Source organism: Sphaerodactylus townsendi, linkage group LG03, assembly GCF_021028975.2.
Source record: "Sphaerodactylus townsendi isolate TG3544 linkage group LG03, MPM_Stown_v2.3, whole genome shotgun sequence".
Classification (NCBI taxonomy): Eukaryota; Metazoa; Chordata; class Lepidosauria; order Squamata; family Sphaerodactylidae; genus Sphaerodactylus; species Sphaerodactylus townsendi.
In genome coordinates, this window is record NC_059427.1 from 79732751 (window position 1) to 79754352 (window position 21602).

A 21602-nucleotide genomic window follows, 5' to 3' on the forward strand; every position below is an offset into this window, starting at 1 on the left:
CTTCTTTCTATGATAAGAATATAACAGTGTGAATTTTTATTGTTTTATGGTGTCCACATGGCTTTCAATAGGTTGTTGTTATTCTTTTGGGGTGAAAGGACTGCCCTCAGTAGCTCATCACCATATTAAATGGTGTGAGAAGCACAGCTCGTTTAGATCATGTGACCTGTTGAACAGGCATTAAAAGGGCTTAACCTGTATTGACATGTAAGGTTGGATTGAAGTGATGTAATCAATGATGTATTGATGATGTACTACTGATTGATGGATGAACCACTATAAAACTTAGTGCCTAAGATGTATTCTTCACTTTTGCTTTGGTCAGTGGACCTGCTATTTTGCTGCAGCTAAATAAATCCTTTTTGTGCTTTTACATCTCTCACCTCTGAGGTCTCCTATTGGGCGTCGAGTCTTTGGGGATCTGATCAAGTCTTTTGGGATTTGATCCTGATTCACAAAGTGAGTGATATCAGTCCATAGAGCACTTTCTGAACATTACTATACAACTACACAATGAACATGTAAATTCCACTTTTACCAGTTTGCCACACATACATGCTTTGAGGTATCATTTCAAGACACCGCCACTGTGGTACACATCTTGGTTACATCCAGATTAGATTACTGCAGTGTGATTTATGTGGGGCTGCCCTTGAATGTTTATGCCACAATAAATTTGAATTTTAAAGTTTACAATACGTTTTGTTATTTTATTTTTACCAAGGATGCCAAACTTCTTCTGTAAATACATTCGCAAGGTCATTTGAAAGAAGCAGTGTGATAAAGCCAGGAATAAGCCTCAGGCAATGGTCTCCTGAGCCCTGCACATTCATTTCTAAAGGCCAACAACATAGTGCAGAAAAAACCATCCATGTGCAAGGATAGGTTCCTCAGTTGGACAGTATGTACTGTACATTTGAAAGCTTGACACGCCTAAGCTGTGAGGTGGAAAAGTCTCTAAAAGTTAGGAAAAGTTTGCGGAAGGGACAGTTTTCTTAATCTGGATAACCAAGCATTTTGTCATTCAATCCAAAAAATTTATTACAATCTATATTTAACTTAGTCCTGAAGTGTCCATTCTATAACATTAGCTATAACATTCTATAACATTAGCTACATTTGATATATAGTTATCTTTCTAATACACTTATAAAGGGTCTACAAAAATGTGATCAGAAGTAGTTGATTATGGAAACCCACTTTGCCAGAGTGCATTTTGTCTAGTAATCATCTCTGCATTATACTTTTATTCCAGTGTTCTTTCATGGGCCCTGACAGAAGAAGATTGAACAATCCTGGATAATGCCTTGGAGTGCAGCTGGATTCATGCAGGGAGAGGCAATCCTTTAAATATATGGATCTTGGATCAGGAACAAAAAAAAGAACACATGCTTGAAAGTCAGCTTAATATTACACATGAAATAACAACTAATTAAATTGAAGAAGACGAGTTTTGGATTTATGTTCCGCTTTTCTCAGTCGTGAGTGGCTTACAAACTGCTTCCCTTCATCTCCCGACAACAGATACCTTGTAAGGTATGTGAGGCTCAGAGAGTTCTGTGAGAACTGTGACTAACCCAGGGTCACCCATCAGGCTTCATGTGTAGGAGTACAGACACAAATCCAGTTCACCAGATAAGAATTCACCACTCACGTGAAGGAGTGGGGAATTAAACCCTGTTCGCCATATTAGAGTCCACTGCTCTTAACCACTATACCATACTAACTCATGGTATTCTTGCTCATGGTATCCTTGAGCTTGGAAACAATTGAGTGTGGACATAAACAAAGGTGGACTCTTGTTGGTTAGCCTCAGCAGTTGGACATACGTATTTTATATTAACTGAAGTTTCTGTAATGAAAGCCTCACATGGAGTTTATGCATATATAGACTATATATGCTGTGGCACCTCCCCAGACCGTCCCTCCTCCCTTTACCTGGGGATTGTCCTCCCCAGCTGAGATCTTAAATAGCCTCGCCCACAGGGTGCCTCAGCCCTAGGCGTACCCTGACACCCTTCCTGCACCTTTTTCCTCGCTCTGTTGCCTCACGGAACGAGGGGTGGCCTGCCTGCTGGGCTTCCCACCACTCTCCCTTCCCCGTTGTACCTTCACAGGGTTGGGACCCAACAGAAGTCCCCCAGTTTGTTCCCCAACACAGCTGGCCTACAGGACTCTCCCTCTCCCTGCCCTCTTGGGCTACACCGTCCTCTTTCCCTGCCTCTACACAACTCTCTCCTCCACCCTCTTCCCTCAGCCAATGCCCCTGAGCTTCCTTTCCCACCCCCTTATATACCCTTCCTCCCCTCATCTCCCTGCCTCGTCCCAGCTGCCGTCCCCTCTGATCAGGCTCAGCTGAGACTGGGCGAGCTCAGCCGAGCTCAGAGCCCTGCCCCTGCAGTCCCTCGGCCCGGCGCGTTTGTGGCAGCGGATCGGCTGATCGCCCGGCTGAAGGATCGGTAGGTCAATGTATCGACATGGCGTCCGGTCCGGATGCCGGTGAATCGTCATGTCGGGGCACCGGTGTCCTGTCGGGGCGGGGAGGCGGCAGATCGGCCTGGCAGCACGTCGTCCCCTCTCCGGCCGCGGATGGGGCCACGGTCTCGCACGGCACCGGAACAAGTCCGGGCGCCGTGCTGGGGCTCGCGCCTGGACATATGCATATACTATAATATCTGTAATGATAGCTTCATATTTGTAGTGAAAGCCTCACATAGGTCCATTATGCATGGAATGCTTATCTTGGAATTCTTCTCTGCACAGTGGGTTTGCATTTCTCTGTTTATATGTGAAGAGGCATTAACTCCTTTCCCAGGAGTTTTTCTGCAGCGAGTTCTCCAGGTCTGCTTCTCTTAACTCCCCCCATCTAGTTCTTAAAGGTATATATCTCATTACACGCAGTAGTCAAGACTGCTGGCTTAGCCCTTTAAGCTACACTTAAGTCGACATTACTGTTCCAAAAGTGATCTTTTCCCCTCCCCCCCCCCAAATGAAAGAGGCAAAGCAATTCCCTGGACCTCAGGCTGCTAATGATGAGGACCATTCTAGAGCAGATATTATCTCCTTTTCGTTTCCCTCCCCTCCCCTCCCCTCCACTTCCAACAACATTTCTTGTTGCTGCTGCTGCTGCTGCTACTGCAGGAGGACAGAGGCCTATTATTTCCAAGCTCTCTTTATATTGACCTCTCAAAATATCAAGAGAATTAGAGGTTGGTGTTGTGTGAGTGAACTTCTTTTCTGTTACTTGCAGCAACTGGCAATATGGAAGGTAGGTGAGGGAGAAGGCATGCAAAGTGGCATGAGAGAGAGGAAAGGCTGGCTGTGGATGGAGAGAACATGTGCAGGGCAAAGCTGTGTTCACTGGCAAATCTCCATTCTAGTGGCAAATCAAATTAAAAGTTGTGCAAAAAGTGGTCTTGCTTGCCACAGAGAGAATGGAAAGTGAAAGCAGGGCTTGAGGAAACAGGACCATACAAGAAATCTTATTGTGATAGACATATGTCACCATCATGTAGCAAGCACACTGTGCATAATTGGCCATAGAGTATATTATAGTAATCCAATTGTGACTCAGTAGCCCTGTTTACATGTTAAAATGAATACATGTACATGCTGCATATCTTTATGTATATCTGTTTGTAAGAAAGAGTCAACACACATACACTTTACAAATAAAACCAATGACCAACAACTGGAAAAATGTGCCGTTCAGTCATATATGTGTCAAACGTACTATGAAAATCTATATATATATATAAAGCTAACAGTGACTTTGTTAGTCATGCCCTAACGCCGAAATGGCTGGACGGATCGCTCCCAAATTTTCACATGACGTCCCTCCCTGTTGCGGGCAGGTAATCAGACCTTCAAATTGCTGAAAGTCCATACCTGAGCCAGGTAAAATGTCTTTTTCCTGGTGCACCAGGCCATGAAGCTGGCTGTGTTTAACTGTCACCCTTAGAATGTTTGTGCAGCATGTCTGTGGCCTGAGGGGTTGGTATGCCCTTAGAATGTTCGCGCAGATGGCCAGAGATGAGCAGTGAAAACAATAAACAGGTAATACTGGTAGGTAATACGAGTGGAAGTGAAATACATACACACTTTGCTGTGTGAGACGTCAGGTGGGGTCCCCCCCCCCGCACACGCAGGTAACTTTCACTCTCTGTGCCTCACCCACTGCTACCACACAACACACATGCTCTCATCCACATCCAGCTCATCCTCACACACCTCACTCTGCCCTCCCTCACATCCAACCACCACTTACCCCCTTCCTCACCCATATTCGCCACAGCTCTCTTTTACTAAAAGCGAGCTGGAGTTTGCCTTTTTCGTCTAAGAAAATCTGTGGGGTGGGGGCAAACCAACACTATTGCCTCTGCTTCTTTTGCACATGGCCCTTTAAAAACCCAGGGAACTGGCCTCGATCTGAGGGCCTCACCACCCTGCCTCTGCTGCCTGACTGGGATAGCCTCCTTGCCCCAGTTCTGCCTTACCCAAGCCAGGACTGTGCGTGTCAACCAGCCTCATGGACAGCGGGATTCGCACTCTGGACAGTTCCATTGTGGAATGGAAAAGGTTACCTTATAGTAAAAAAAAAAACAAGACACCACCATATAACAATGTGAATTGAAAAGGGAAAGAGGGATTCCATTTGACCACCCCAAAAGGCTATATTGCGGATCATTGGACCTGCATGGACATCTGTGTGGGTTGCGGACTGTGATGAGAAAGACAATTGCCACAGCAACGCCTGGCCGGGCCTTGCTAGTTACATATATAAAGAAAAATCAAGTCTACTCTGAACACAGGTTTAGTCACTGTAAATTGTGAGCAGGGCTAGTGTGGGCAGATGAGTTGAATCAAGGAGAGAAGAGGGCTCACAAACCAGATATCTTTGGGGAAAACTGCTTCTGGCAACTACACCAACCTATTTCTCATATGACGAGATTAGGTCCAAAAATGGTAAGCCCTTCACATACTGTGCTAATTATAGCCTAATCACATCTGTGTAAGGAAATTATTTCTTTCTAAAAAGCCATCCTTACTAAAAGCATCTGCCAGCTTATTCCATCCTAGCTACTTGAGCATAACCTGAAGACACTGAAGCTGAGGGCATCTTACGTTTCTCTCCCTTTTTTCATTGCATGCAGGAAAGGAATGCTGATTGGTTATTCTGTTAAGATTATGAAACAGAGAACAGAGAACAGAAAATGGGAAGCACCTATTGCGTTGTTCTTCTGTACATCTATATTAATAAGGAAAGTCTTGGTTTTAACTGTATGAATGGCAGGTTTTTGTTTGGTTTAAAATCGCTTTTGTGTTTATTATGTATATTTTTATACTGTTAGCCCTGATGGTGGTCCTGATGCATGCACATTTCTTGAATAAAAAGATCAGTCTAAGGACTACTGCCAATTTAAACCATGACTCCAAGCACTGAAAAGCAGAGATGTACACTGGCCCCAAGGTTTGGACTCAGAGTCACAAAATGCACATGAAGTTGATGGGTTGGTGGGCTGCAGTGAAGAGGGGAAAGTGTGTGAAATTGCCCTTCCTGCCTCTTGCAGCAGGCACAGCTCCATTACAACTCACTTATATGGACTATTACTCCTTGAGGATCGCATGGTCTTGTAGTTATGGCAACAAATGCCATAAAGTTGCGGCCAACATGACAATTCCATAGAGTTTTCAAGGCAAGAGATGAACAGAGATGGGTTGCCATTGCCTGCTTCTGCATGACAACTTTAGTATTCTTCAGTGCCCTGCCATCCAATTACAAACCAGAGTTTCCAAAATCTGATGAGGTCGGATTAGTCTGGTCCATCCAGATTAGCCTTCCCATGGTATAGAGAAGGGCATCACTCTCTGGTCCTTCAGGTGTTTGTGGACTATGATTCCCATCAGCCCCTGCCAGTATGGGTAATTGGCCTTGCCAGCAGGGACTGATGGGAATCACAGTCCATGAACATTTGGAGGGCCAGAGTTTGAAACCCCTATTCTAGAGATTCAGATTTTCCGAGGACAATAAAAAATGCATAAATCTTGTGAACTTGGGAACAAGAAATAGTAGATGTATGTCAAGAAAATAAATCTAGTCATCCAACTGTTAAAAATTCTGTATATTAAAGAAATCTTTGTAACCTCATTTGAGGTAAATTGCCCCATTCATATTTTGTGCCGACAGATACTCAGTTTCATACTGCAGAAAAAAAGGGCAGCAAAATGGGGGGAGCAAATGTGAAGATAATTATAATTCATTATCCACATTATAGTCTGAATCACTGGAGGTGTTCATCAAAATACACTTTATTCAATTTCAAGAATTTTAATGTAATAAAGTACAATAAACCCAAAAGGGGACAAACTTTATATTAGCTTACCCTAACTAGACTTAGCTTATACAGAACACTCTCCAGATCCTGAAAATTTTCTATACTAAGAATATTTTTATCACTCCTGAAACACTACTGATCTAAGTATGCTGTGTTGTAGGTTGATAACAAGGTAGAACAAGCAATTCAAAAATCACTGCTCTGAAAGGAGTAGCAGTTCTCTTGAAGAAACCTGTCAGTTTTGGGATATTTTAAAGTCAGTGTTTACAAAGAGAGTGCAGGTCATCTGAATGGCATATAGCACCTTTAATGAACCTCTGGTGATCTTGCAGCTGAAGTCATTCCTAGAGAACCATGATCACCATCTGGCCACAGGAATCCATGCTCAGATCTAGTTCATCTAGTTCTGGGTTGTACAATGTTCAGAAAAAGTGCTGAAAACAAACGGAATAGACACAAACCTCTCGAGTTACAGAATGTTCAGCCCTATTAATTTCACTGGAAAAGACTTATTTAACATTTTTGTTCAATGGCTTCATCAAAGCAATTAATTTGAGCCTGCTTGTGGTCAGTGTCAGATTAGCAATGGTCTATTTAATTTTACAATTGTAAATCTCATTGGCCTCAGAGTGACTTACATTTGCATAAGCAATGTGACTTAGATTTGCATAAGCATGCTTAGAACCTAGTGTATGTCTTATTGGTTTCAATAGGACGGTCCACCACATGCAAAAATATTCCATCAGGGGATATCAGTGAAACAGAAATTGTTTGATTGGACTGTTGGAAAAGTTGCGAAAATTGGTCGTTGTGGGTGTTCCAGGCTGTGTGGCCACGGTCTAGTAGATCTTGTTCCTAATGTTTCACCTTCATCTGTGGTTGGCATCTGCAGGCAAAACGTTAGGAACAAGATCTACCAGACCACGGCCACACAACCTGGAAAACCATGCTGTATAGAACTACATTAGTAGTTGTCACTTGTTCTCATGCAGAGATACTGAATCTGAAATATGATTTTCCAATAAATCACTAATGTTCAAAAAGCACTGGGAAAATATCATACAACTGATATAGATACTTTTAAAATTAACAGTTATTTATATAGTGATAGCATCTTCTCTACTCCCAAATTTTATGTTTAGTTTACCATCAAGAATATAAACTGCTAATATGGAGTTGAAGCCAAAGACCCCTTTTAAGCTCATTAACTGATTCAGAAGGATGTAACTATTTAGAATTATAGAGGAACTGAAATAATTAAATTAAATCTTCTACATGGTATGTAGGTTTCTTCAGCACATTGGGTTTGACTCAGGAAACCAGGAATGTTACAGTGGACACATGGACCCTGTGTGAGAGTGACTTGTAACTCCAAAGAAGAGGAGAAGAGAATCAGCAGAGAATGATATGCAGGAAGGAAAACTCTGGGGGGGCACTGAAACCTGTATTTCAGGATGCAGTATTTGCAGTATTTCCTGAAAACAGCCAGTACCAAAATGTTGACTTTGGATTGTTGACCTCAAACTACATTAATAAAAGTTTAATTTTTAAATTCCAAGCAGTCCATTATACTGCATATAGTCTTTTTATTATTATAGACATTGCTCATGCAGTATTGGATGTCAGCTAATCTTTATACGAGAGACAGTGGTTAAGGTGCCAGATTAGGATTTGGTAAACACAGGTTCAAATCCCTACTCTGCCATGGACACTTGTTGGGTGATCTTGGGCCAATCACCTACTCTCAGCCTTGACCCTGGCAAGTGTTTGGATGGGAGTCCTTTAAGGACTACAAAGACTGGGATGCAGAGGCAGGCCATGGTAAATGGCTTCTAAATGTCTAATGCCTTGAAAACCCTGTGGGGTTGACATAAATCAACTGTGATTTTACAAAAAAATAAACTCAAAGTTTCATACTTCATTTTAAGGTATATACCTTCAATTCACATGAAACGCAAAGGGTAGAGCTGGGAGACAGTGAAAAACGTATTTCACGGTAGCCTGATAAAATGGTAAAAAAGTAAGGACTTCAACTATGAACTGTTGAAATGGGACTTCAAACATTCAAAATATAAATGGCAAATTCAAATATGACTTCTGCCAATGTGACTGGAAGGCAGTGGCGGAGGGCCAAGAGGACGGGGGAGTGCGTCGTGCACCGGGCGCATGCCTGGGGGGCACAAAATCGCCCCAAGACCTCTTAAGGGCTCCTCTCCATGGCGCTCAGGCACACACACACACACATTCCTTAAACTTCGCTTTTCCTTACAGCTTGCCTACATATTTTTCTTTTTGTAGTAGTTTTTGAGGCTGAAAAAAGTGGCCTAGTTACAGTTCAGGGGAAAAACTGCCTGAGGAACTACAGTTCCCAGGAGGCCTTGGAGCTCACAAGGTCTGCTGGGAAGTATAGTTCGTCAGGCACCTTTCTCCTTGAACTGTAAATAGGCCGCCAAGCCAGCCTCAAAAAGTACTACAAAAAGAAAAGGAATGTAGGTAAATGTGAGAAGGGGAGTGGTGTGTGTGTGTGCGCGCCGCGAGGGGGGGCAGGGGGGTGGAAAAAACACTCTGTGCACCGGGCACAGTTTGGCCCAGCTACGCCTCTGCTGGAAAGTATAAATAGGACACAGATCTTCTGATGTTTCTACTATCAGCTCAGTATTTCATATAGTAGATGCAAATCTAATGAATTTAACTAAAAGTATCAACCAGATGTAGAGTAATCTGTTATTGTTGAAATGTCTGTGCTGGAAGCCACAGTGTCCCATTGGAAAAAAATGTACCCAATTATTCCTTGTAATTAACCTATGTAAATGTGTGTTAATGACCACTTTGCTAGCAATTTACTTTCTTCGATCTTTATGATCTTTACGTACACACACAATATTAGAATTCACTTTTAAGCATCTGGTGGCAAAAATTTAAAACACAGGTAGTACAGGGTAGAGTGGAGGACTTGAAGGCAGAGAAAGAAAGTGATTAAAATGTCAACCATAATATCTGTTTCTTCTGATAACATACAGAAAGTGATTTTGGCATATTCATTAATGCCAAATGCTTGACAAAAGTGCCGAAAGGGGACTGCCATTGTTCTTAAACACCTCCTTTTTACTTGGATTTGATGATTTTACACTGGTAAAATGAAGACAGGTTGCTGATGTTATCTTGCCAAGGGTTGCATTATTACGAGTAAATGTTACCAAAGTAAATTCCATCAAAAGATTCATATTGATGTGGGGAGTTGTGAATAATCTGGTGACACGCCCCTATTGCATGGTATAGTTATTTTAATATGAACCTCTAAAGAAAAAGCATCTGCTTTTCACTTGTTACTAGCACTAAAACCCATTTTACATAAAAATAAAATGGACTCTAGATGGGGGGAAGGGAGGGAGGGCAAGGGACCCCCTCCTCCTCCCTCTATGCCCCCCAGGAGAGTTCTGCCCCAGCCACAGGCAGACTTATTCAAGGCTAGTTAGGTAGGTCCTGCTGTTTGTTTGGAGGGGGGATGGTGGTGTGGCAATGTGCTGCTGTGCCGACCCAGACTGCTTTTTGGGGTGGGGGAGGGTGCAATGGAGAGGTTTGAGGCAGGCTCAGCAGGGCAGTGGGCAGCAAGCCACTGCTGCTGCACCAGTTCAGATTGTTTTTTGGTGTGGGAAGCAGTGGGCAGCAACCCAACACTGCCCTGGTGTGTTGGTTTGTTGTTTGGGGCAGGGGGAGACTCCTGAATTGGGGGAAGGTGAGGATGGGATGGAATGTCACCCACCAATGGGCATGCAGGACTCATGGACATTCCATCCCTTAGACAAGTATGTATAAGGATGTTGGTTGCTGACTATGGCTGGTTATTGCCCAGGAGACTCCAGACCTGGCCTTGCTTCTATTCAAATAAAGTTCTGGATTAGAAGGCATTGTACTAGACACCGTGAAGTCATTACAAACATTAAAAACACAGACCATTTCTTTACATTAGTTTGATTACTAAACACATACTTGAATTTTGTATACTGGTAATAAAAATTTTGTTATTAAAACAATTTTTTAAAATTTTCTGATACCAATTCAAAATGGAAGATGAATTTCACTTCTTCCAGTTAGCTGCAATGCAGTTTTTTGCTGGTGTAAGTAAATGAAATATCCAGTCAAACCTGGACACCGTGAATAAGTCTTTCACAAACTAAGGTTATATTATGTTTTGTAACCAACCAACCAAAAAATCATCAAAATACTTATCAAATACTCTCAAAATTCTGAGAGTGCAATCCAGATGGGGAGGATGGGAATGCTGCAGCATCCAGAGGGGGCACAGTGAAAGCAGTGCCATGCCATATCCAAAGGAGCTTCCAGCAGCATGGAAAGAAGGAAAAACAAAAAACCTCCCACCACCTGAATGGATCCTTAGACCAAACTAGTCTTAAGCTTCCAGGGCCCAGAGTCCCTGAGCTGGAACACCGGTAGTAGCTAACTAATGTCAGCTCCACTTCTGGGAACACCCCTTCTTGCCCCCCCCCCCGCCCATTGCTGTCATACAACCAGACACCAGCATTGTTCTACTGGTGGCCCAGACCTTTAGGTTTTGCTGCCACAGAGCTGAGGGGTGGCTGACCACTGGTGCCTTTGCCCCCTTCCACCGGTGAGGGTGTCTCATATGGCAGCATCCATGGGGCAAACATGTTGGCCCTCCACCACTCCCTATGTGTGTTCACACCCTTCCCCATCTGAATTGAGCTGTCCAACACACAGTTGTAGTATATACTGAGAACATTTAATATGAGTCCTTTTTTTATGCTGCATAAAATAAAGTAAAAATGCAATATGTACTACAATTGTTTCTATGAAAATTGCAGCAGGCTTCAACTAATTCTCAAAAGAGAAGAAGTAGTGCACGAGAATAACAATGAAAATACCTCTATATCAACCAATCCTGATATTAGTATAATCACAGGGGAAAAACAAGAATATTTATGCAGTTTGAATCAGTGTGCTTTTGTTTCTGAATCAGAATATTTTGGATCAATATTTATTCCATTCAAAAACAGCTTTTGTTTCTGAATCAGAATATTTTGGATCAATATTTATTCCATTCATAACTAATTAAGTTTCCTCTTTCTGAATTCATTTCAAATGGCCATTCCTTTGGACAAGCAATTTCCCTCCATTCCTTTAATTGGTTTCTTTTGTATCATTTGATTTACCACAAGACCATATAACAATAACATGCAGAAACATATTATAATACATTGCTTAGATCATCAAAGCCCAGAAGCAGCTGATATAATATCATTCAGTTCAAAGATGAAGCACATTGATTCAAAACTCCATTTCAAGACATATAAAACTTTTTTCTTACTAGGTATGGAAAATAATTTGTACAGAAAATGGAAGAATACTTCTGTTTGCTTTGCAACTAAAATACTATTGACTATTATCACAGTGAAAAAACATGATCTGTCTAATTTTTCCCATCTCGATTTGTAGGGGTGCCAACTCTAAATAGGAAAATTCCTGAGGATTTGGAGTTAGAGCCTGGTGGTGAGGTCTAAGAACGTGATGGATCTTATTGGGGTATAATGTCAAAAAGTTCACCCTTGGAATCTGTAATTTCCTCTATGGAAACTGTTTTCTGTAATCTAGAGATGAGTTGCAATTCCAAGATTCTCCAGGTCTCACCCGGATGGGTGTTAGCAGCCCTAACAATTTGCATGTTTAAGTCAAAGCGGTGTTCCATTGACTTCAGTGAGGGAATCCAAAATAACTTTGGTAAGACTGCTTGGAGCCTACTGCTTGGTTCTTCCTCAAAAATAGCAATTTGCATATTTAAATACTTATGATTAGTATTTAGCAATAGATGAATGCAGATGATCGTGGATGATAATGAATGGGCTCAAGGAGTGGATTCAGTATTACACAATCCCATATCAAATGGGCTGAGCTGCTCTCAAGCAGAAAATCTGCTTCTTTCTCACATTAATGTATCCAGAAGGTCACAGTATAGTACACAGCAGAATGCTAGACCATTACTAGGAACTTTTGATTGTTTAATTTTCTAAATAATACATTCAAAACCAAACATTCCTTGTTTGCGATTTCCTTTTTTTTTAAGTTGAGCATCCCACACAGTTAAATTTGTATGCAATTTTAAATTAGCAGTATTTCCAGTAGATTTGCATCTGCCTAGATAGCATAATTCATCATATAAAATGCACGGTCAAGAGTTCCACATAAGCCTGCCCAATACTGAGTCAGACATGTATTTGAAGGTCAGTATTGTCTATGGTAACTGGCAACAGCTCTCCAAGCTCTCGGGCTGAGGTCTCTTGTATTATTTACTACCTTCCACTGGAGATGGTGGGGACTGGATCTACTGCATGCAAAGCAGGGGGTCTACTGAGCCATAGTCCCTTCCTTTCCCAGCCAGCAGAGTGATCTATCTCAAAACACTTGATTTACACAAACAGATTCAACTGTAAGGAATAGCAGTGGGAAATTTTTTATTTTATTTTATTTGGTAAAATTCAGATTTGGAATTATTGTGGCCAAAACAATTTCAGCAAAGCCAAAAAAATCCAAATACCAGTATTAGTAAATATGCAATTCCAGAAAATAAGCCATGTGACGAAGTATTTAGCAATAGATGAATCACTCACTCTACCAGGAATATTCCCCAAAATTGCCCTTCAAGGCTTCTCCATTCATCGGAGGGGAACATCCTGACAGCCCCAGAGACATCCAGCTGGCTTCAATGACAGCTAGGGCCTTTACAGCCCTGGCTGTAAAAGTTAAAAGTTAAGTTAAAAGTTAAAAATAAATAAATAACTAAACTAAACAAAGCTCTTTCTGTCAATGGGGTGGGGGGGCAGCCTTTCATGCAGTGTGAAAAAGCATGTGTAAAATTAATTTGCCACAAACGTAGAACAACTTAAGAGGATTTTTTCCCAAGTCTTTGTGGATGCTGCTTGCAACTTGCAGTCCAATTGCAATTTGTATTAAGGAATGATGGTCCATTACTACTGAGAACAGCAGGGATGGGGTGTTTCCTGTTTCCCACTTGCTTAAGAGAGTAGCTATATTGTTCCAGGTATCTTACCATCAAAGCAAATTACATGTTATCATGGATTCCCTCACATGCAATTTAGCAGCAAAAAAAAAACAGTTTTGGGGAGAAACCTGGAATGGGTCAGGGGATGGGAGGGGACTTCCTCAGGAGACTTACTGCAGTTTTCCCCAATAAAAGAGCGTTTTCCAGATTGCATCTACCTCGTGTGTGTGTGTGTGTGTGTGTGTGTGTGTGTGTGTGTGTGTGTGTGTGTGTGTGTGTGTGTGTTTGCCCCCCATGGACCTGCATCCATATGAACTTGCCCAAGCACTGAGGGTGATGTGGGGGCTACTCTCCTGATGGTCCCTTCCCCAGCCAAGATGCAAGGGGAAGGAGAATGCAGGAAAGCTTTTTCCATGGCTGGCCTCAGACTGTAGAATAGCCTCCCCAAGGAAATTTGCAGGGGCCAACCCTTTTCTGTTCATCCAGGCCTTCAGTCTGCGACCCCCTCAATGTCAGTCTGGGGTGGGGGAGGATATGTGGGTGGGTAATTTTATGGGTTTTAGGATAGTTTTATATAAGGATGCTTTTAATTTTTGTTGCATTTAATTTTGTAAGCTGCCCTGAGACTTCTGTATAGGGTGGGGTATAAAGTCTAAAAATAAATAAATAATAAATAACCTCCTCTTTTCTATACTGAACATTCCCAAGTATCTCAGTCTTTCTTCATAGGGCTTGGTATCTATGCCCCATCATCCTCATTGCTCTTTTCTGCACCTGCTTCTTTCTATCCACAACCTACTTGAAGTGAGTCCTCCAGAACTGCACCCAGGGGCAATTCTGTATACAGAAAAACTATGCCATCTTGCAATTTGGATGTTGTGCCCCTGTTGATATAGCCCAAGACTGCATTAGCATATGTTCTTATGGTTATTTGTGGCTTGGGGTCTATATGAAAAAGATTCATACACCAGAAGAAATTATCATATCGCTTTGCTTGTTAACATATTTAATTTTCATACTCAGAACAGATCAAATTTGTTTAAGAATAATAATCCACCTGTAATGAATGTGTTCACTTCTTTGCCTTCAACAGAGAACTTGAAAAGAGAATGGATTACGCTTTTGTTTTAGAGTATGCATGATTTTACATAGAATTACCCTAGATATTACATGAAATATATTTCTCTTCATTCATAAATCATTCTATGTGACCAAATAACAATTACCACCATCTTACAATGTTATCAGTAATAGCTTTACAATAATTGGCATGATCCAGCAAAGTTATATATTTCAGTCTATTTATTTCAATGGGGCTAAATTGCACCTGCCCATGTAGGATGATGAAGTGGTAAAGGGATGGCAGAATGTGAAGATGTGAAAATGGACTATACTTCTTCAGAATGTTGGAGTTAAATTTTTCCCTTCTTTAATAGTTGCCTGTAAGTGAATACTAAAGGCTGGAATAGACCCTTTCTCCCTGATGTGGTATTTTTCATCATCATCATCATCATCATCATCATCATCATCATCATCACCACCACCACCACCACCACCACCACCACCACCACCACCACCACCACCACCACCACCACCACCATCATCATCATCATCATCATCATCATCATCATCATCATCATTATTGTTGTTGTTGTTGTTGTTGTTGTTGTTGTTGTTGTTGTTGTTGTTGTTGTTGTTGTTGTTGTTGTTGCAGGGTGTATTTACATGAAGTAGTAAGAATTTGGTTCTGGTGGATTTTCCGGGCTGTGTGGTCGTCGTCTTGTGGATCTTGTTCCTAACGTTTCGCCTGCATCTGTGGCTGGCATCTTCCGAGGTATATCACAGAGGGAAGTCTGTTACACAAGATCCACCAGACCACGGCCACACAGTCTGGCCATACATAGTAAGAATTTGATCCTTTTTCTGCCATAATCTGAAGTGCAGTAGAGCCCACTGTATGCCTCTGAATTCTACGAACCCATTTTCCAACATTTGTAAATGAGGCTTCAAATGCGCACTTAATAATTTGCCCACTGAAATCAAGGGGAACTTTAAAATGCTTAACTTTGGCTGGCTCAAGTCCAGTATTTACTATAATCTCAACCACAGATTTTTGGACCACTACAAAAATAGTTTATTAGATTGTATTGTCAATGCTTTAGACTAAAAGGGTTTCTGTGTGTGTGTGTGTGTGTGCACGCACACACAAACACGGGGATGTGAATGTCATTTTGTTTTATCAATACCTCTGTTAGCATCTGGACAAGGTTGGTAAAGCCCAAGGCTGGTACTTAGAGGCATATTAGTCATCTTATATTTTTGTTGCACAGACATATTCCTGCCTGGATGACCATACAGGAGCTGCAGCAACAGTATCCCTCAGCGACAGGCAGCCACAACTGATCCCTTGCAACCATGAATCAAAGCAGAGATCCCCATCCAAGGTAATGAAGGTTAATTAAAACTAAATGGATCAATAGGGCAGGGGTGGTTTCCAAAACCACAGAGTGCTCTCCTACTCCAATCCTTCCTGTGGCTTGATCGTTAATGGCTTTCATATAAAGCCCTGGGGCTCATTTGTGTGATGAGAGTGAAGCATGTAATTTTTACCGTTGAACACTTGCAAAAACAATGTCATGATTGTTATCAAAGGTGACAGTCAAGTTATGTGAACAGTTAACTGAAGGTTACTTTTTAGGACCAAATTACTGAATAGATCAGACACTAATTAGTTCATATATGAGTAAAAGAGGGAATGCAGATTTGGTGGGGTGAGAAAATGGTCAAAAATGGTGCGAGAGGTACAAGGAACAGAAGTGGATTTATTTTGTGAGTTTGGATTTCTGCTCTGTTAAGGAAAACCCAAGGAATTAGCACCTTGACATTGGTCCTTTCCACACAAACATTTCAAAATGTTTTCAGCAGGAAATAAAACATTTCCTCTGTGTAGTTTTGCACTGTTGCTTTCCCCTTTAATTTCTAAAATGTTTTACTTCCAGTCTTAAAATGTTTTATCTGAAACCCCTTTTACAACAATTCTTTTCTCTGAATCATTTTCAAAATATCTTTGCTTGCTGCGCAGTCAAATATGCAGTGTTCTTTTCTCCTACTCTGATGAAGGCAAAAAGAAACTATTTATGTTAGACTCTTGCCGTGAAAACCCAGTGTGACTTGATGGGCATTTTACACACACTTTACACACACATTGTGTAATTGTGATTCATTTCTAGTTTAGTTGTGGTTCTAAGGTTACAGCTCTGGGTTGCTTATGGTAGTGTGATTGACTGTTAGTTCCACTAAATCAGGGGTAGGGAACCTTTAACACTCAAAGAGCCATTTGGACCCGTTTTCCACGGGAAAAGAAAACACTTGGAGCCGCAAATAATTTTTGACATTTAAAATAAAGATAACACTGTATATATTGGGTTTTTTTACCTTTTACTCCACTCATTCTGAGAAGCGCATGGATGCACCCGCCCTGCTGCCTGCAGGGTGGGCAAGGATGGGGCCCGCGGCTCGGCCTTGTCGGCCGCCGGGAAAGCACCCGCCCCGCTCAAACGGGGCGGGCGACAGGGCAAACCTGCGGCGCTGCCCAGCCGGCCGTGGGCAATTGGTGCGCCCGCCCTGCTGCCTGCAGGGCGGGCAAGGATGAAGTCGGCGGCTCGGCTCGTGGAGCCGCAGTGCAAGGGCAGAAGAGCCGCATGTGGCTCTCGAGCCGCAGGTTCCCTACCCCTGCACTAAATGTTCCACTAAGTTCAAATTGGTTGATCAACATTGCTTCCCCTCTCAGAATATTGCTCTGGAATAAAATCTCCGTGTATAGACAAAAGATTGCTTGTTTATACTTCTGGAGGCCCTTTTACACACCTAGTTTCCCCACTCTGGGTCTTGTTTAGGTAACACTGCTCATGTGGAATTTGTTTGAGCTCAGACCAAGCCTGTGAGAAGCATCCCTGACAAACACAAAAATTGCACAGCAAAGGACCAATCCCACCCTGTACTTAGTTGCGATATTTTAGGACTTTATATCAGAAAGCCCCGGCATTATATTTAATCAAGACTCCGATTGTTTATACTTTAACAACCAACTTTCTAACTCTCCCTGTTAAGATATATTTACAAAAATGCTTGAAGCATCTGCAACAATTGGAGCTCATGGTGACTGAGTGTCTGTGCTTTACATGGCCGTCTGTCTCTCAGGTGATGAGATGCAAAGTAGGGCAGTTGTGCAGGATGGAATTTCAGCTTTACATGTCAAGCCACACTGGATATGCTCTCAGCATTCCTCACTAGTTGAAGCAATATCATGGAATCTCCTAACCCCACCATCTTACTTTGCTGAATTTCCTTTCTGCTGCACTACCACCTGAGACCTGAAATAGTACCCGTTGCGGCAAATAATGACCCATGGTGGTTAAGTCTAAAATTGCAGACTTTTAAAAGGATCCAGCTGCTGGGTTTTTTTCTTTTAAATCATTTCAACTGTTTTAATTCAAACCCAGTGGCCAACAGCCATTTTAAAATTCTGTAGCATTAAATTAACTCATACGAAAGCTCAATTGCTGTCATTTTCCCCTTGGAGAAGTGGTTTGATGCAAAAACACTCCTAATGCCACAGCTTTGAAACCCCCGCCTGGATGAAAAAAATCTAGGGAGTCAAGACTCATGGCTCTCATGAAAAAAGGTCCCGCAAGACCTCTTAAGAAGGGAGAATGCAATTATTTATTGTCAGACCGGTTCAGTTCTGGAGCTGTCAGCCCTGACAAATGTTGCTTTCGCAAGTGTAATAAACTCTTGCAGTGTTGGATGTTGGTTGATTTGATCCCTTGGGTTTCTGAAGGGAACACTGTGATTGCTTCCCCCCCACACCTTTAATTTTCTCCAATCGCGTCAACCCTTCCCTCCGCCTTTTACAATTTTTTTTAACTCCCGTGGTAAGAAGGTCACTATGTTCTGCTGCATCTGCAGGCTTGCAGGGCACACCTTAGCCTGATTGATATGAGGCGAGTTGACGCAGGCAAGTACTAAACCTTAAAAAGAACACCCGTTGGTTTTCTGATCACATCCAGAATGGGCTGTCAGGCAGCAAAGGCACCAGGATTTATAGCACTGAAATGAAGCGGCAGTAGCAGCGCATATCTGTAAGGAGCCACAATGGTGAAAATAAAATGGCGCAGAAAGAATTCAGAACAGCTTGGAGAAACGAAATAGGTCATCATTTCCACTTTTGTCTTCGTTTTTGATCCCTTGCTTTGTTGAAAAGGGGGTGCTAGGGAAGGAAAGGTGGGTAAAATCGACAGACATTAAGCATAATTCACTGTTTCTCACCGAGGTCCAGCTGGCTGCATCACCCAGGGAAGCGACGCGTGCCGAAGATCCTGGCGCAGTAAGGATAGCAGCCTTCGTCAGCACAGCCTGCAGGCACTCCTTGCCTCCCACTGTAATGCATTAATGTTTCCCCTTCAGAAAAGCTCTCAAGAGAGGACATTAGGATCATTATCTTTTGAAACACAGGTCGGGAAGCCACCTTCCTTCGAATCACCACCGACCTTTCCCATCCATCCATTTTGGTAGTGACTTTATTGGTTGCTAATTTATGCCACATGAAATATTATTCCCAGGAGTAGAACATACAGAGTTAGAGATGCTCACAAGCACCTATTAGGAGAGCTAGCTTCCCCCTCTAATTTCTTTTAAGACAGCAAGGACAAGGGAAGGGGACAATGATATTTAAAAACCCTTGTTTGGACCATAATCTCTTTCTGCTTTCAAATTCTTCTTTCTCTCATACTGATATCAGAAAAATACAGCAGTTACAGCAGAATTTAGTTTCAGCCTAATACATTTTCTTTGTAATTACAAAAAGGAATGACTGCAGTATGAAATCAAATGGTCACTGAACACAAGCATTGCCTGCATTATGCTCCCCACTTTTCCTCACAGCTCAGTAGCAGAGAACATGCCTTGAATGCAGAAGGTCCCAAATTTAATTCCTAACATCTCCCATCAAATCAGGTATCAGGTAAAACAGTTGGGAAGGATTATTGTCTGAGGCTTTCAAGAGATGTTGTCATGAAGTAGATTGCACTAGAAAGGGACACCAATGGCCTAACTCAGTAGGGGCAGCTTCATATGTATCCTTATATAGAACCCTCTGCCACAACATGTGATATTGGCCATTAGTTTAAATGGCTTTAAAAGAGGATAATATGAAGGTCTACCAAGGCTACTAGATGCTGGTGACAACAGGGGAGCTATTGATTTCATGCCTTTCTTGTAAGCTGAGGGCATATTTTCAACAACCATCAGACAAAAGACTGGGCTAGATTCTGTGAGGTTCTGTTCACATATGCCACTTTATTTGGACCATGAAAGACAACACAACAGATTTTCTCAGACATAATATCAGAAGCCATGAGTCTTATTCCCAGACAATGAGAAACAGGAACTGGCTATTGTTCCTGAGTTCATGATACATGGTCAAAGGAGAGATTTTGGAGGAGTTTGTGGAAGCTAAATCAGAAAGTCAAGTGACACACAAGCTCCAATAGCATTCCTCTTCTCCAATAGCACTCCTCATATTGCTTCCTAGACCTGCTCAGTTTTCCATCTCAAGATTCCTTAGCACTTCAACTGACACAAATTCTTGACCTGAAGGCATTTTTTTTTAAAAGTTTCAGGCTTCTTGTTATGTGACCTTTTTTTTTAATTGTGCCATTGGAAAGTTAGCATCCACAACTGAAAATAGTAAGAACACCCCCCCCCCCCCCCGCCCTTTTATATAAATTTGTGTGTGCTGTGTTTTGGTTTAGAATGTTTCCAATTAAGTTACCTAAAAATCCCATTTCAAATGCTTGGCATCAACCTGGTAGGCCACTGTGTGAGATAGGATACTAGACCAGACAGACCATTGGGCTGATCCAGCAGGGCTCTTCTTAAGTTCTCATTAACATGCAGTGCTGTGTAGCTAACTGTGCTCCTCCTTTAAGGCCTGACCTCAAATATGAAATTTTTACATGGGAACAAACACTCCATTATCTTTACTTTTATTTAAAGAAAATCAACATAGAATCTTAACTACTGGTCTCAACAAATTAATAATTACTTTGCTGATAAGAGACAGGGAGATGCGTAGTTGCAATTATAAGTGTTCAAGAGAAGAAAATTTCCCCAGATTTGTTTTTTTTTTATTGTTTTGGAAGTTCACTCTTTACAGTGTTCAATTCCTCTTTATTTTGGCTTGACTGGAAGGATTTGTTTAATTAATGGCAGAATTGCAGCATATGCAATGTGTCACAGCTGTCAGGTCTTCAGTTCATTTCTTTCCCTTTGTATTCCATTTCTGCATGTGAACATTAACATGTGCACATTAACTGCAAAACTCACTGTGATCCTAAAAGAGTTGGACGAGACCACAAGGGCTATCCACTTGTCATGAAGGAACACACAATCAAAGCACTCCTGACAGATGGCCATCCAGTCTGTGTTTAAAAGCCTCCAAAGAAGGAGAGTCCACCACACTTCATGACAGTGTATTGCACTGTCAAACAGCCCATACTGCTACTCATTGTTTGAATCCATTATTCCATGTCCTAGCTTCTCGAGCAGCAGAAAACAAGCTTGCTCCCTCTTCAACATGACATCCCTTCAGAATTAAAATAGCTATCATGTTACCCCTTAACTTTCTTTTCTCCAAACTAAGCATACGCAGCTCCCTAAATCTTTCCTAATAGGGCACAGATTCATTTTACTATTTTAACCACCTACCAGGGGGATGCTATCTAGGTGATTGAGATACATTCCCAGAATCATACAACTGCTTAAAATAACGATTTACTGCTGCTGGAAAGTTATATGTAACCAGCCTGCTATATGTATCTACTGCCATCTGTGCATTCTTTCCTTGCTCTTTACTTTATGGCTCCACATGCTTGGTAGACAATTAGGCTTTCCCTGGTACCTCTATCCCATGTGAACTGTATTACATCCATTATCTCGTAGGGCAGGAAGCCAGGTGGCTTTCTCTTGCTATTTGCCGCCAGCCTTGGGGGGCCTTAGCTCCAAAGACTGTTTTTCAAAAATTCTTGGGAAAATAGGAGGGGGAGTTCTATGGGGGATAAAGGGGACTGTGAATGCCAGCTTCATCAGAACTGATTTGCTAAGTGTGGTGCTTCAGTGCCTATTCAATAAATGCCACTGATCAATACTTCAGACTCTGTTTATTGGCTTAA

The 21602-nt window shown here is 41.9% G+C and overlaps 1 long non-coding RNA gene across 1 annotated transcript in view; it reads right to left on the bottom strand.

Annotated features, from left to right (window-relative positions):
- Positions 1-18811, bottom strand: part of LOC125429765 — a 37928-nt gene extending 19117 nt beyond the window's left edge. Inside the window, exon 1 of the long non-coding RNA XR_007244042.1 lies at positions 18700-18811. This is a non-coding gene — a long non-coding RNA (uncharacterized LOC125429765). The remainder of the gene's footprint in view (positions 1-18699) is intronic.
- Between the last annotated feature and the right edge of the window lie 2791 nt (positions 18812-21602).